At 42.3% G+C, this 13,860-nt stretch overlaps 1 protein-coding gene across 2 annotated transcripts in view; it reads right to left on the reverse strand.

Annotated features, from left to right (window-relative positions):
• Window positions 1–13,860, reverse strand: part of DYM (dymeclin) — a 516,199-nt gene that overhangs the window by 313,368 nt on the left and 188,971 nt on the right. The window lies entirely within an intron of this gene.

Genomic DNA, 13,860 nt, shown 5'->3' on the forward strand with positions numbered 1-13,860 from the left:
GAACAGGTGTAAAATAATGGAATGTAAACATCTTCTGATATGACAAGGTTTGCCAGGTGCTGAAGTTGCCCAACGAATGTTAAATTCAGTATTATTATTCTTAATTTCACTGAGAGCAGTCAGAGACGAGTTGTGCATTTAACGCTGAATGGGCATGTCTATTTCTGGGGGGTGGGGGGTTGATACTCTCAGGATGGGTTTCATTGAATGTCTGGTCAATCTTCTGCGCGGTTTGTGATTGGAGGAAGCCCACCATCCTATGCCCAGATTGCAGGCTCCCGACTAACCCTCAAGAGCTCATGGCTGTTCTCACCATCTCTTCTTGGATGACACCCCTCCCAACTGCCTTCCTTTCTCTGCTAAATGACCCATTTTTTTCCTTTTAATAGCACAAGGTAAACGTTTGTGGGAGGCCACTTTAGGTGCCAATTGTGCCTTATTTGTAGGTAACAGCCAACTCAAAGTGTTTCCAAATATGTCAGCAACACATACCCTTGTATTGGAGCTATGTCACTAGGCAATGCGGTCTTTCATAATATAAAGCACACGATACTGTATACTGTAGTGTGTACCCCATTGAAATCTGTGCTGCCTCTCTGTAATCCTGCACTAGAAAGTGGAAGGTTCCACAAGGTATTCACATTACCTACCAATAGAGCACCCGCATTAACATTGACATACAGGAAAATATGTTGGTACCAAAATAGGACTGCAAACTCTTTAGAAAAGGGAATTAATATAAGTAGTACTATGTGCTGCATAGCCTGCCAGAGCTATGTGAGAATAAGTGACACCATGAAATTAAAAGTGCACTGCAACTGGAAAAGAGTTGATCATTATGGAGGCAGCCATGTTTAATGCGGCCCACATTAGTTGTATGCTTGTTGTCTGGCAAAATGGCAGCGCTTCAGCAGCAACAATCAAAGGGTAACAGATCCTCAATTATAGAATGAGAAAGTGGTGTCAGACAATCCTATCCCAAAGCAAAACAAGTTCCACCCTAAAATCAGAAATACAACACACACGAGAGATTATTTCTCAGATGAAGTCATGCAGAATACAGGTTGCCCATCAGATTCAGTGCAGTTTCCCATGTGAACTCTACCCTATAATGACATCAGTAGATGGCGTGTTCAAGTATTTGGCATGTTAGAGTTGTGGATGCCCCTGGAGAGCTTAAATATATCTGGATTTAACTGTACAGGCGCATTTTACTATTTGCACACAAAAAAAACCCTCGAAACAAGCAGGAACGTTCAGACTCGAAGTGACAAAGTGGCCCACTTAGTTTGACCAGCCTCATAAGTTGCTGTAAAGCCTCAGAACCCATCGGGATCCTGTTTGCTTTCCATATTTAGCACACCCTTGTGTGTCCATCCCCACGCATGTTCACATTTCTTTATTGTATTATACGCCACAGTCTCTGCTGGTAGACCGGTCCACAGCAGAGAGCAAGTAGGGGTTTGGGAAGGATAACAGAAAGAACAAGGATTAAAACTATGAACAGTAGCTCTATACCCTTTACTAGCACATGTCAAGAAAACACTGCACAATATTGCATAAATTAAAAAGGTACTTAAGAGATGACAATAGCATGTGTGGATACCTGCATACAGTATAAACCTCAGAGAGATTCAGGGGTTACATACGGAGTCTCAAAACTGCATTCTTCATCAGCTCCCTCATTCAAACACTTCCAGTTTTTAACTTCACAACTTTGCCAATTCACAGTGAAACATGAGATCTTGTTTACGTGAATTAAACCAAGCTCTTTATGTATTTTAAAAAAAAAGAAGATCATTCTTGACTTGACCAAAGTCCAAGAGCTCAGAACCTGCCAATGTTTCAGATTGCTAAAATAACATAACAATATTTACTTCTTTCTGGCAGGAATACAATATTTCTAACGGCAGAAAGGAGTTCCAACACAAGTATGAGTGTCCGTGAAACAAAGAAAGCGCTCAACGTGCAAAGTGAACAATTATAGAAGAACTTGACACTAATGTTACGGAGCGAGTAGGACCAAAGTCTGCAAAATCCATATTCAAGTTATTACATCTGGGACAAGACGCAAGCATTCATACATTTCCCTGGAGACTATTTTTGTAAAACGTCAGCTGAAACACAGTAAAAAAAAAATGTAAATGCCATTTACTTTTTAACAACTAATAATATAATTTGTAGGAAATTGGAGATCATCCCAGACGCATTTTTATTCGAATACGCCTCTGCACCGGAGATTCTCTGAGCGCGGGGTGACTGGCTGTAGGGTAAGCCTTCAAATGGCCCTTTTGGATGAAAACTATTTGCTAAAAGCTTTTAAGAAAGATTCAATCAACCTTAGAAAAAAAAAAAAATGATTTGCTTCCTGTGTAATAATGAATATCTATCCTATGTTTCGGGTCCTATGTAATTGTACTCTTATCTGGTATTGTTCGTCCATTCCCTTATGGCAGCATAGTTACAGTAGGTACAAAAACAAAAGGAAAAGTCTGGATAAATAATTTGTACGTATATACAACAACTTACAAAGAGTCTGATTACAAAAGAGCTACTTTACCAATCTTGAAAACACCAACGGGTTACTAAGGAGACATTAAAAGTTTAAAAAAACGTATAAAAAGCACTTACACTTTGATGAGTAAAAACCCAAAAATTGTGCCAGCCATAGCTATTGTACCCTTTGAATTTTTTGGTTTGTGACGTTCTAGGTATAAAACCTGACAGCGTGCGCACACAAACGAAATTCCACTTACATCTGATCAAAGCAATTATTTTAGTAATTTGTCACTGTGGAAGGAGTTTTCCTGATTTGACAGATTATCGATCTGATCTTAATTGCAGCCAAGAGCTAGAAAACGGAATGAATTCTACTCAACACACTATATGTCCATTGGACAAGACAGATCACTCTCACAACTGCAGAATGGATGAAGTGTTTTGATCTAGATGTTAGGACCAAGAAAGCGGTTAATAAATGGACTCTCTATATCAAAATGACCAAGCTGGAAGCAGATTGAAGTGTTTCTGCCCTTCAACCCATTTTCTAGAGGTCCAAATATTCCGAATTTGCCATGGATCTTTGGTCTAGACTGGAACAAGACCTTTTATTTTGCCTACTGACTTATTGATTGAAACATATACATTTATGGAAATTTTGTAGAGTTAATGGGCTTTGTTTTAGTAATACAAAATATAAAATAGAACAATTGCTTTTCCTGTTCATAGCGCAAATAATGTTTCTACTTCTACTGTAACTAAAAAACAAAAGACACCCTGTGGGCAGCACTCGTTGTATGCAAAGATGAAATGGTGATAAATTTAAAATTAAAATACTTTAATTATATTTTGTTAAAATAAGTGTCAAAATCGTTGAAATAAATGGACAACTGACTGTGGTAACACAACACAAAAAACAGACAAAAATATACAATACTACAACTGAGATCCAGGGGGGGAGGTGGAATTCCCACCTAATTGCTAATTAGCAGAGATGAACAATCAAAGACAAAATAGTCAACCCCTTAGTTCAGCAATGACGAGGTTAAAAAGCCTGTAAGATGGATACAGGTGACGGTGGACTAACCATGCAAAAGTATATGGCAATATGCAATACAAAATGGGTAACAATAGAGTGAAAACTCACTAATAGTAGTTGGATAGCCTACAGTGTGGGAAGACTATGGTTATGAGGGGTCCCTAAATAAAGGGATTCAGCAAGCCTAGCTATGGATAGATATAGTTGATAGGCAATGTGTTCATAAATAGTGTGCACAAGAGCTCACAACAGCTTACACCTGTACCTAGGTCTTCAATGTTTTGGGTGACAAAAAGAATTTAAATCTGTCCCGGAACACTTCCTGAACTTTTGGGTTTTAGATATTCCCTCGTCACAGAAATTAAATTAAAGTATGTGTATATCACTGCTGTTGCTACTTATGTTTTGCAGTATTTTATTAATATACTTTAAAAAAAAAAACCTTTAGTAATAAAGGTATACAAAATACTCATAGCAAACAGATTCATTTTTAAAAGCAAAAATGACCCAGATTTGGCAACGACAACACGTTGCTGCAATTGGCTTATATTGGTGCAAAAAAAGGGGATGAATCTTTTGTCCAGACTAGATCATTTGGGGTTTGTGAGCAAACCTTTAATGTCAGCATACTTAATAATACATTGACCCGCCATTTATTTTTATTCTTTAAATTAATCCAGTTTTTAGACTCATAACTCAAACTGTAAATGGACGGAGCTGGAAGTTTAGATTAAGTCTGAGAATTTCAATGTTTGGTTTTGGAAAGAAATCACGTACAAATGCAACCTAGTACAACAACATCTAGTGGGGGTTTTTTTTCTTTTCCTTCTCCACTCGAAAGAAAAACCAGCTGAAGAGATTGGTCTGGTTGTAAAACTATCACAAATGTTTGTATTACACATCAAATTATTATTTGGAAGTGGGCATACAATTGTGAAAATGACCAATGTGCTTTATCAGAGTAGGGTTGTGGTATGAAATTGCGGCTTAATGACAAATGCAAGCAGTAGTGCTATAGGTACATACGTAGATCTGCCAATTACCCAATTGTCGCCATGCGTGAGGCAGATCAAAGACATTATTTAGGCACTGCTTTTGTAATGAATATAGTTTCTGTTTGAATGTACAGAGAAACAAAATGCTATAAGTTCCAAAGAGACATTGGTACAGATGCCAAAGTAAAGCAAAATATTGGGAAACCGTTCATTTGCGGTAGGAAAAAGAGAATGTTCCTCTTGCTTTAGAACGATGAGTTGCAATCCATGCAGTTTCCATGTTTTCCAAAATGGGAAATCAGAACCGTGTCACGGCTTCATTGTATTTGGAAATGTGTGTGAGACGTGGGATACTCCCCACTGCTGAGTGCATGGGAACCATTATAAAGTACATTCTAATGCAGGTTTGCTCAACTCCAGTTCTCAAGCCCCCCCCCCCCCCCCCCCCCCCACCTCAACATATCCGGTTTCCAAGTTATCAGGACTTGCTTATATTATAATTAGCTATTTATTTTCCTCCTCACTCTACTTTAATCATCACAAGTGTGCGGCAAAGGCAAAATAAATCCACGTACATTATTTCAGTTTTAAGCATATGAAAAATGAACACTGATTTAATTAAATACAGAATTATTTTGCTTTTCCATCTCTACACCCCTCTGTTTTTCCCTTTATATAGCAAATCTGTAAGAAAAGCTTGCCTCCTGAACTCATCAGCATGCCTGTCCCTAGGCAATAAGTAAGTAAGGCACTGCCTAGGGACGGCCATGTCACTGGGGGCAGCGGGAGAGGACCGTGGGAGAGGAGCAGCCGAGTACAGTGGTGGCAGAGGACGACAGCGGTGCGAGAAGAGGACGGACGACCCCCAGATCGGTGAGCGGAGCAGGGTGGCAGGAGTTGGATGGCACGGCGGGAGAGAAGCAAGGCGGGATTCAGAGCGGGACGATGGCGGCTGGGGAGGAACGCGCCCCAGTAGTCCAACCAGGAAGTCTTCACTGACTTCCTGTGTCTGCCGCTGCTAAAGCGCGCTCTTCCCCAGCTATCCTCCTCCTCGCTCTGAATGCCACCCTGCTTCTCTCCCGCCGTCCAACAACTCTGCTGTCCTGCTCACCGCTCTGGTGGTCCTCTGTTTATGTCTCTCGCTGCGCTCCTCTGCCACCACCCTACTCCACCTCGCGGTCCAAGACAGCACTGAACAATAAATAACACAAAACAAGGCATTTGAAAGGCACTCTTTAGTTGTACTATGTAAAATGTTTGGGACTAATTATGGGTAGTGTACAAGTGTACTAGATTTAGCGCATCCACCTGTGTGTCTATCATGCTCCCCAAAAACCTTTCACTCGAAGGAAGTGGCAATATTTGAGCGGATTTAACTTTTGTCAGGAACTGCATATAAACTTGGCATTTGCTTTGCATGAAAGAAAAGATGTTGACCATTTTGTAAATAATAAATCGCAAATCATATAGCGGGGCTCTTTAACTGGTGGCCCACGGGTCGAAAGGGCCTTGATGTGGCCTTTGGACTCTCTGCACCTGCTAATTTACTAGTAGTTGCTTAGACAGCCAAGTGCAATTTGTCACACTGAGACTCACTTGTAAGTTTCAGGCAATGTAAACACACAGAGGTGGAAGTGGGAAAACAGGAGAGCGAGCGGAGCAGCTGTCCCGGGCGCAGACGGTTAAGGGTGCAAGTGGGCGGTCAGAGTAGAGTGGATGCGGAAGCAGGAGGGTGATAGCGCACACGGCTATGTCGGCAGTAGAGGATGTGGCAGCAGAGGATGGACGGAGCCCGCCCCTGCGGTCTGACCAAGAGGTCCGTCACAACTTTCGGTGCTCGCTGCCAGGATGGCAACCCCCGCTCCACAGGTAGGGACTTTGTTGGGGGGATAAGGGCTGGAGCCATGGTGCCTTCGCCCACGCGTGAAGCGGGTGCTTTCCCTGGCCATGGTGGACGGGCCGTGGGTGGCGTTACTAGGGGCGTCACAGAGCTGGTTCGGCCTCAATGGGGGAACCGCTCACGGGACCGGCCTGTTACGCCAAGAAATCAGTTTCAACTGATTTCTTGCACAAACCCTCCCGCCGCATGGACGCGATCACTGCCTTAAGGCAATCTGATCACTCAGCATGTGGACACCTCCGCAAGGTCTGCGGCACCATGGCCCCAGCCTAAGGGTTGTTGAAAGAGATGGGGCGGAGAAAATGGAGGGGGCAGAAATTAGGGGGAGAGAGGGAGGGGAATGAAGTCAGGGAATGAAGTGGCCTTTATAGTTGCTACGAAACGCGTTGGAATTATACTTTTATTGATCTATTACCCTAGTATATTACCACTTTTCTGGCCAAGTGAAGAGCTCGATTTCGGCACCTTCCTGGTTGACGCCCCTCCGGTGACTTCATCTTTGTTCGTCGGTGTGTATCAGCGTTCAGTGTGCTGGTGTGAGTGGCAGAGCTAACACTGATTGGTGAGACTGTCCCTCTACCAGCTACTCCTCAACGGAGTTCGGGACTTATCCACTTTGTCTATGTGGAAGCTACAAAGGGACCCTCCGCTTCCAAAAAGCCCAACAGATGAGAGCACAGCACGATATGACTGCAGACTCCTGAGATCGGGTGATCCGCTGCAGCCTTCTCCTGTGTCCTGATGCCCGAGCGGTAACAACTGTCTTAGGCCTCGGGCAGACTCCCTACTGGCGTGCTGAGGCGCAGGGAAAGCGGGGACTTTCCCTGGCCTTGCGGTTGCTTACCGCACGCGCTGTCAGCGGGCCGTCAGGGGGCGGACCGGGGGCGGGCGCGTCACTGGCCGGGGTGGGCCAGTGACGTCACGGAGCTGGTTCGCCCTCATTGGACGAAACACTCACGTGACCGGCCTGTAGCGTCGGCAAGCTGGGGAATTTTAAATTCCCCTAAGACCTGCGCGGTGAGCCCCTACTAAAGCCGCTCTAATTGCGGCTGTATGGGCTCAGTGCTGAGCGGGAGCGCACGTCAGCACGCTTCCGCCAGCAAGCGCTAAACACGGCCGAGGCCTTAGTCACAGTTACATGCCTGTTTAACCTTTTTCTGATGTACGCAGAACCTTGAATTACTTTTTAATATAAATTGTTCATTCATACTTCACCATGAGCGTTGTGCGCTGTTTTGTGTTTTGTTTTGTCTAGATTCAGGGTCTTGGACCACCCTATCACAGCAGCAGACGCTCCTCATTGGTAACCTAGTTACTTATACTCACATGGGTATTTAGTGGTTATTTCACTTTATTCAATTCACTTTTTTTTATTCATTATAGTTGCGCACTTGTACTGTGTTTTTCTCTGTTTCACCAATGTGACATGGCTGAAATAAAGATGGTAAATAATACATATATACATGTATAGTATCTTTTATTATGTGTGTTATTGATCTACTCAGTTATATGTCAATAAACTCGACATATAACTGAGTAGATCAATAACACATAATAAAAGATACTATACATATATATATATATGTATTATTTACCATCTTTATTTCAGCCATGTCACATTGGTACTTGTGTGTTTTTCCTCACATTCAAGCAATTGGATATACTTGTGATCATTTAATTATTAAAATTTTATATTGATCTCTTTTATTATTCTTTATGTTAACGTGATTGTGTTGCGAACTAGCTTCTTCTAGGTATTTGGTTCTAGGCATTATAGTATACATACTTAGAATTATGTTTTTATATACAGACTATTCCTTCTTTGATATTACTGTATGATTTTCTTCAGGTATCAAAGAAAGGAATTACTTTTGCGTAAGTGTGTTTGTCATTATGTATTTTCATAATGAAGTTTATTTTAAAATAATTTTTAATTTACTTAACAAATATTGTAAGGGATCCGTCCCTGATTGGTCTAGGGATGATTTTCTTGTGCTGGTGCATATGCACCCCCTTATTTCCCTCATTTTTCTATTCTATCCTTCTCTTTCTTTTCTTCTCTTTTTGCCATTTTTCTTTTCCTTGTCGCTTTCTTCTTTCTTTTCCCTCCCCCACCCCCCACATTCCCTTCTTTTCTTTTTCTCTCCGTTTCCTTTTGCTCTTTAGTTTTGTTTTTTTCCTTTCTTCTTCCCTCTTTTTCTCTCTCCCCCCTCCCCCCACTCATCCTCTTCCTCTATTTCTTTTTCTGTGTCTCCCCCCCCCCCCCCGCTGCCTCGGGCCGCGCTCACTGCGGGGACCACGGGGAGTTCACGGGTTGCTACTGCGCAAGCGCGTTCACCCGGGGCTCCTGTGTGTGTCCTGGCAGGCGCGCGGCAACAGGGAGGGGCTTAGGGGTTTCCTCTTTCTTTCCCTCTCCTCCTTGGTGGTGCGTGCGCACAAGGATGACGTGGTGGATGGCGCCGACGGGCGCGCGCATTCAACGCGCTCCCCCGCCCCGAGACACGCTCCATGGTCACCATGGTAAGGAAGCCCTTCGCTGGCCCTGCGCAAGCGCGTTTTAGCTGGGGGCGTTTTCCGATCCCTGCTGGCCCAGGATTGCGTGTGGGAGGCGGGGGCTGCCTGCAGGGGCGTGTGTGCGCGCTCTGATGACCCCACACCAGAATCTCATTGCCCAGATTGCAGGGAGGATCCCAGATATGGTTCAGGATTGGTAAGCCAATTATTTCTTAGTCTTTAAATATGTTAATGATGATGGGATGTGTACGCCTTGATAAAGTGCTCTGTGTAGCACGAAACATGTTGGTAGGGTTGCCCTTGCCCTTTTTCCTTCCATGACTATTACATTTTTTATGGATAACGCACTTTCCTCCTAATTTCTTGTTGGGATGATTCCGGTTGTGCTCTGCCATTTCTCTCTCTTATCTGCATCCATCTCCAAGGACGGAGGCACACCCAGAGGTCTGGTGGGATCAACGTGGACGATGCAGCAGACTCGTGAGTTTTCTTGCTTGCTACACGGTCATATCATTATTCCACAAAAGGATTAGGGTACTATTCATTGGGGTGATCATTAGCCTTTGGGTTCCTGGACAATTTGAGTGCCATCTATGGTGGTTTACCAACTAGGATACCACACCCAGTACCCCCCTACAATCAAGAATATATCCCAGACCTCATATAGGATTCATTATCTTCATAATATTATCATTATAGCTGTATACAGTTCTTAGCACCACGCATTATACTTCTGTATACAGTATACAGAACTGAACACTACAGAACCATTATATACTGTAGGAAAATATAATGTTGACATTCAGGCAGCACCAGTAGAAAGTATCCATGAACATACACATGATGAACAGACCAGTGAGGTTTCAAAAGCCTTGTACTATTACATCTATGAAAAACTATTGATGGTCAATTAAAAGGCATCACTTCTAACAATGAATCTCTACAAAGTATTCATGAGAAACCGTTTTCTACCTTAAACAATTCCCCATAGGTCTGAGAAGTAACTATGTACGGTATAAGGAATATAAAAAAGCAAACACCTGAAAGCATGAAGCCTGGGTGTCTGCAATGCTTGGTGCGCTAATAAAAACCCTTCAACAGCCGAGGACCAGCAACAACCCACATGCTAGTGTGACATTTTTAGCCTATAAAACAGGACTGTGCTTATCGTGTAAGATCAGCGATTAAAAATCAATGTAAGGTTAAGGTTTATTACACTTCAAAAGAATAGACGTGCTGGTATCGCTGAAAAGACTTGGCTTGTCTGCACTATAAGCCATGTGTAGCTGCACTGTAGAGAAATGACAGGGTGAGTTAAGATAGCAAGGTCTTGTGACCGACCTCTGTGCATCAGTGGCACCAGCATGACTAGACCGAGGCTCCAGGCTCTGAGCCCTGGCATGGCTGCTTCCTGACTGGACACATTCCCAAAGCGCCCAGCTCTCCTTTCACTCGCTCTTCTGCTTGGATTGTCCCCTTTACCTCCTGTAATCACTTTTTTTTTTTTTTCCCCTTGGATGTTTATTTTGCAATTTTCCAAAACACATAATAAGCAAGCGTCTCCAAAGTAAATATTCTCTTTGAGAGATAAAAAAAAGAAAGAAAAGAACCCATAGATGTAAAACGTTAAGGGATTTTCTTTGGGGGGGGGGGGGTTTACTAGAGATAAAAAAAATCATAGAAAATACTAAGTAATACAAGCGAGCATTCAGTTAACCCTTTGCATTAACGTAAAGAAGCATAGTTGTAGGTATCTAGGTTTATAGATATATGATATGTATATATTGCCAACCATGTACACAGAGCTGTACAACAACATTACACAAGACAATGCAGTGCATGTGTTAGAGATGTAGATCTACATTTCTATGCTGTTTTCCCTTGATCCAGACCTAATAAGCACGCCACAAGTGCTCAGTTAAAACGAATGGAGGATGGAGCACATTTAGATATAATGCTGCATGTAGGCAGGAGACAGCCACCGAGAATGAGGATGTCAATATAATGCAGGGCAAGGAACGATGAGGCACCTCATTTTTGAATTTCAATTACAATATAGTGCGCGGTAAGTAGCATTGTACATAAGCTTTTTTACAGACAGTCCTTGCCCAGATGCGCTTACAAGCTCTGTTTTTGCCAGAAGCACAGGGAGATAAAGTGACTTGCCCAAGGAGCTGACACCAGGATTTGAACCAGGCTCCCCTGCTTCATACTGTACTCGTGTCATTGTTCTCAGAGTCAGTGCCTTTACTGAGCCACTCCTGCAGCCCTTTAAATGCTGTGTGTGCTGGCACTAGTTAAGCAATATATTTCCACAGAGGAGGTGGTATGATGATGTGAGTATTCTACATGTTTACCTGATTGTGCGTTGCAGTCGATATAGAGTGGCCCTGTCCCAAACACAAGTCATTGGACATCTCTACTAGGGAGCATAGCACTTGGCTACAGATTGCGCACAGTGGCTCCACTTTTTGTGACACCCTTGTACATTCAAAGCAGCAACTTACTGAATTTGAGGGAGGGTAAACCAGTATATGAGAAAAATATATAGTTTATGGTCTGAAGTCCAAGTGCTGTTATAGGGCACATACAAATAACAGCCTTACAACCCAAAATGGAAGTCAGGAAGGAAAGTGTTGGTGCGTGTATGGCTTTTCTGTACGTACATTTAACGGCTAAGAAATTATAACATGGACGTAGGGAAGTTAAGCATGTGTGGGTTTTTTTTCATTTAATTTTTCATTTTTTAGATTTAGTGCATCTATCGGTCATTCCAGTGAATGTCATTATTTGCACATCCATGTATAATACAAACTTTCCCTATTGTGCAGTGTAAGAAATTTGATAATCAAATTTCACATATTTGACTTCATTCTGTTGACCGAAGAGATTTACGCCATCTTTGTCTGACAGGGTCAGTCAACGCAAACAAAGAGAAAAACAGTATTGGAACCAGGCGGTCTCCAGAGTTTAACCGCTTAACGCTCACCTCCCCAGTAGGATATTTTACTTCGAAAATCCTTTCAAGAATTCATGTTCAGGAGAAACGATATGGGCCCTGAAGTCAGCCTCACTCTGGCAGCTAATAGTGCAATATTGTCAAATGCAACAATGTGATCAATATTGAAGATTCTATACATTTTTACACTCACGTGTTCAACGTGACATATAGGCGTTGTGGTTGTTGAAAGTAACCAACTTGAATTTATCCAGACAGATACTCCGGATCAACACCGATGTTATTTCATAAGAAGGGAAATCCACATACAAAAGGAAAAAAGCAAAATAGTATAATATTGCTTTTAATATAAAAAAAAACACAACGTTTTACACTTACATAAGTGTCTTTGTGGTAGGCATTCAGACCACCCTGGGTCATATGGATAGGTAGCACTCCACACAGCAACAGCTTCTGCTCCACGGCCGTCACAGCATACACTGGGCTGAGCGATGCAGTCCTCCACTCTGAATGTCCCCAACAAAGTCCCACTCAGTAATCCACGACTCCTCCCAGGGTGGGAGGTGGGAATCTTCAACATTGATCACATTGTTGCATTTGACAATATTGCACTATTCGGTGTCTTCATTTCCTCTCTTCTATGTCCTGATGAAATTTGCGCACCTGTTTTCTTCACCGATTGCTGGTTGGATTTGGTCCGAGTCCTGTTTCGGGAGCTGCACTTTTTAAGGACAGTATATTAATTTGTTTTTTGCTGATTTTGTTAAACTGGTGTTATTTGCACTTACAGTAATTCCTCTTATCACTCGGGCAGCTAATAGAAAGCCATGATATCATAACATTACATTGCAGCTTCCGATTGGTTGACCCAGGGCCATTTTTATTTCTCCATGAAAGTACTGCAAAAATGTAAATGTCACTGTTTTTTGGGGGAAGGTAATTGCTGCTTTAATCAGTAGACGTTTTATTCTTACCATTGTTTTCACTAATTACCTTCAGTTCTATCATCCTAGTTACATTGCATCTCCAACATGCCATTGTAAAAGCCTCCAGAGGTTTAATAGTTGGCGAACAATTCATAAACAATGCTATTTTTACAGCTTAATACGGTAGCTGTGAGCGTATGAATATGCACCTGGCGGTTTCCACCTCTTAAACGTTGTGCTCACCACTGATTCTTGCACCCATTCATTCATTTGTTTCTAAAAAGCGTGGTACAGTATGTAACCCAAGGGCCACCAACAGGTCAGGTTTTAATAATATCCCTGCTTCAGTACAGGGGGCTCAATCAGTGGCTCAGTCTTTGACTGATTGAGCCCCCTGTGCTGAAGTGCCACCTGTGCTGTCGTTCACTGAGCCACTGATTAAGCCACCTGTGCTGAAGTAGGGATATTCCTAATACCTGGCCTGTTAGTGGCCCGTGAGGACTGAGTTGCCCACCGCTGACATAACCACTTAAGCTGTCAACCGCCTTGCAGCTGCTGTGCTTATTAACATGTTACCCATAACTCTGCTCTGACATTTCCTCAGAAAGTACTACAAAACTAGATGCATCTAAAAATCAGCATTTTACATTAAATTCATAAGGTTTGTTCTAAAATGTACAAGTCTTGTGCATTACAAATTTGTTTTTAAAAAAAGTCTTTACTTCTCCCCCATCATCTTTATTACATCATTTATTGCGACATCATCCAGTGCTTTTCTACCTTGGGGAAAATAGTAAGGCTGTTTACTAAAGGTATTTTTTTTTATTCGTGGCCAATGTTTGACGTAACCAATACAGAGCAACCTGAATTCATATAACAACCTTGGTTACTTTAACAGACTAAAAATGTAATTTGATCATTTTTGCTGTAACTGTGACAAATGGTGTGACTTATTAAATTCTACAATTCTGTTACCATTCTAAATCCCCTCAAATTATTGACCCCTTACATGACAACCTATATCCCTA

Source organism: Ascaphus truei, chromosome 1 (genome assembly GCF_040206685.1).
Source record: "Ascaphus truei isolate aAscTru1 chromosome 1, aAscTru1.hap1, whole genome shotgun sequence".
Classification (NCBI taxonomy): domain Eukaryota; kingdom Metazoa; phylum Chordata; class Amphibia; order Anura; family Ascaphidae; genus Ascaphus; species Ascaphus truei.